General features: G+C 44.9%; 1 non-coding gene across 1 annotated transcript; it reads right to left on the minus strand.

Annotated features, from left to right (window-relative positions):
- Positions 1 to 2,600: 2,600 nt before the first annotated feature.
- On the minus strand, positions 2,601 to 2,675 carry Trnas-cga (transfer RNA serine (anticodon CGA)). The gene has a single exon. It is a non-coding gene; the product is annotated as a tRNA-Ser (tRNA).
- Positions 2,676 to 3,545: the final 870 nt, after the last annotated feature.

Genomic DNA, 3,545 nt, shown 5'->3' on the forward strand with positions numbered 1-3,545 from the left:
CTAATGCATCTTTCTCCAAAATACTACAATTTCATCCATGTTTTGGAAAGGACTTGCTTACAAAAGCAACAGGCAAGTGCTTAACCGAATCTCCCAACATTTTCCCTTGAAATAACGCTATTTTTAACTGCTTTTTGGATTTCAGCTCCATATAATTTACAATGGAGTCGATTTTACTCGAATCTTTTCTAACTCCTGATGTCGAAATATGACCTAGAAAGGTAATTTCTATTTTAACAAATTCACATTCCTCCAGTTTCAATTCACGCTTCCATTAATTTGTCTTTCCTCAGTTAGTAGACCCACAACGTGTGTGGCCGCTAGTTTCCCTCAGTCACAAGTTCTCTGCATTTAACTAACGCATGCTGTATTGAACTAACATCCTCTGCCATGTACTCACCTCATGTTTAGTCTCGGATTCTTCCTGTTATCTTTGTACACGCATTTCACATATCTGTATTGTCTTTGGTCGATGTTGTTGTGCCAAAGTTCTTCGTCTTTAAGACTTTCTAGGAAAGCAGAAAATAATTTGTGGTTACTTCCTACAGACCTTTCCGTATCATCTGGTAGCTTTTTCTAAGGTTCCCATGCTATCCCCGACTCTGATATTCGCCCTGTCAGATATTCTGATCTACAAAATCACTCTTCACAATAATCGTTCGTCGAATTCCTCTCACGAAAATCTGGTAACCAAGTTACAATGAACTCTGTCCACAGATTGTCCTACTTTGTTCAGACATGAAATCTGCAATAAAATTGTCTTTAACCTGTGTAAATCTCTACTCCGAAATATCCAACTTCAACCCCACCTTTTTGCATTCCTTTTCATGGCATGAATTACCGTATTTATTTTCTCTTTCCGCTCTTTTTGGCAGGAATAACTCATTGGCAGTTGATAGTAAAATCAAGAGAATGGCAACCACTTTGTCTTTTCTGAGAGTTTGACTTATCGTCTTTCAATAGATGTATGGTACTTTGTATCAAAATTTGTATATTGCTGTTTCTGGCTTCTATCTGTCGTCACAAGGAATCCATTTATTTGCACAAGTTTGCAGTAGTTTCTCCAACCGTCCCGTTGAATAATTTTTTAATCGTTAACATGGGTTTTTACTGTGTTCTTAACTTTCATTTCCACATTTTTTAAAATCTTGACATATTATCCTCTCTCTGGCCGTCTGTATCATCTATGAAGTGTGAAACAAATACTTGCACTTTTGTTTCAATTACAGGCTCGACACTAGATCCAGTTTATTTTGGAATCAAATCGTTCAGTAACCCCATCTACTGGGATGTACACGTCAGTTAATTCTCTTTTTATCGATGTTACCTGACCATCTACTGATTTTATTTTCCAAGTTTCTTTTCTTATTCGTTCAGGAAGTCTGTGATCCAACCCACCACTGTCTTTCGTTGTTCAACCATACTTTTATTTTTCGCAATTATTTTCTGTGACAGCCCACTCTTTTTTAAGTTCATTTTCTTCGAGAACTCATTTTACTGCGAGTGTATTTGATTGGAATGTTCATTTCTTTTGTATCCATTTTGTCAGATAACGCAATTTTCACTGCTTTCGTAACATTAACCAGTGCACGTAACGTGTCAATATTAGTTACTTCTATAACAGTATTACTATTCAGAATGAGATTTTCACTCTGCAGCGGAGTGTGCGCTGATATGAAACTTCCTGGCAGATTAAAACTGTGTGCCCGACCGAGACTCGAACTCGGGACCTTTGCCTTTCGCGGGCAAGTGCTCTACCATCTGAGCTACCGAAGCACGACTCACGCCCGGTCTCATAGCTTCACTTCTGCCAGTATCACGTCTCCTACCTTCCAAACTTTACAGAAGCTCTCCTGCGAACCTTGCACAACTAGCACTCCTGAAAGAAAGGATATTGCGGAGACATGGCTTAGCCACAGCCTGGGGGATGTTTCCAGAACGAGATTTTCACTCTGCAGCGGAGTGTGCGCTAATATGAAACTTCCTGGCAGATTAAAACTGTGTGCCCGACCGAGACTCGAACTCGGGACCTTTGCCTTTCGCGGGCAAGTGCTCTACCATCTGCTACCGAAGCACGACTCACGCCCCGTCTCACAGCTTCACTTCTGCCAGTATCTCGTCTCCTACCTTCCAAACTTTACAGAAGCTCTCCTGCGAACCTTGCACAACTAGCACTCCTGAAAGAAAGGATATTGCGGAGATATCGCTTAGCCACAGCCTGGGGGATGTTTCCAGAATGAGATTTTCACTCTGCAGCGGAGTGTGCGCTGATATGAAACTTCCTGGCAGATTAAAACTGTGTGCCCGACCGAGACTCGAACTCGGGACCTTTGCCTTTCGCGGGCAAGTGCTCAACCATCTGAGCTACCGAAGCACGACTCACGCCCGGTCTCACACCTTCACTTCTGCCAGTATCTCGTCTCCTACCTTCCAAACTTTACAGAAGCTCTCCTGCGAACCTTGCAGAACTAGCACTCCTGAAAGAACGGATATTGCGGAGACATGGCTTAGCCACAGCCTGGGGGATGTTTCCAGAATGAGATTTTCACTCTGCAGCGGAGTGTGCGCTGATATGAAACTTCCTGGCAGATTAAAACTGTCTGCCCGACCGAGACTCGAACTCGGGACCTTTGCCTTTCGCGGGCAAGTGCTCTACCAACTGAGCTACCGAAGCACGACTCACGCCCCGTCTCACAGCTTCACTTCTGCCAGTATCTCGTCTCCTACCTTCCAAACTTTACAGAAGCTCTCCTGCGAACCTTGCACAACTAGCACTCCTGAAAGAAAGGATATTGCGGAGATATCGCTTAGCCACAGCCTGGGGGATGTTTCCAGAATGAGATTTTCACTCTGCAGCGGAGTGTGCGCTGATATGAAACTTCCTGGCAGATTAAAACTGTGTGCCCGACCGAGACTCGAACTCGGGACCTTTGCCTTTCGCGGGCAAGTGCTCAACCATCTGAGCTACCGAAGCACGACTCACGCCCGGTCTCACACCTTCACTTCTGCCAGTATCTCGTCTCCTACCTTCCAAACTTTACAGAAGCGCTCCTGCGAACCTTGCAGAACTAGCACTCCTGAAAGAACGGATATTGCGGAGACATGGCTTAGCCACAGCCTGGGGGATGTTTCCAGAATGAGATTTTCACTCTGCAGCGGAGTGTGCGCTGATATGAAACTTCCTGGCAGATTAAAACTGTCTGCCCGACCGAGACTCGAACTCGGGACCTTTCTTTGCCTTTCGCGAGTTCGCGAGTTCGAGTCGCGGTCGGGCACACAGTTTTAATCTGCCAGGAAGTTTCATATCAGCGCACACTCCGCTGCAGAGTGAAAATCTCGTTCTGGAAACATCCCCCAGGCTGTGGCTAAGCCATGTCTCCGCAATATCCTTTCTTTCAGGAGTGCTAGTTGTGCAAGGTTCGCAGGAGAGCTTCTGTAAAGTTTGGAAAGTAGGAGACGAGATACTGGCAGAAGTGAAGCTATGAGACCGGGCGTGAGTCGTGCTTCGGTAGCTCAGATGGTAGAGCACTTACCCGCGAAAGGCA

The sequence above is a fragment of the Schistocerca cancellata genome, chromosome 4 (genome assembly GCF_023864275.1).
Source record: "Schistocerca cancellata isolate TAMUIC-IGC-003103 chromosome 4, iqSchCanc2.1, whole genome shotgun sequence".
In the NCBI taxonomy this organism is placed as follows: Eukaryota; Metazoa; Arthropoda; class Insecta; order Orthoptera; family Acrididae; genus Schistocerca; species Schistocerca cancellata.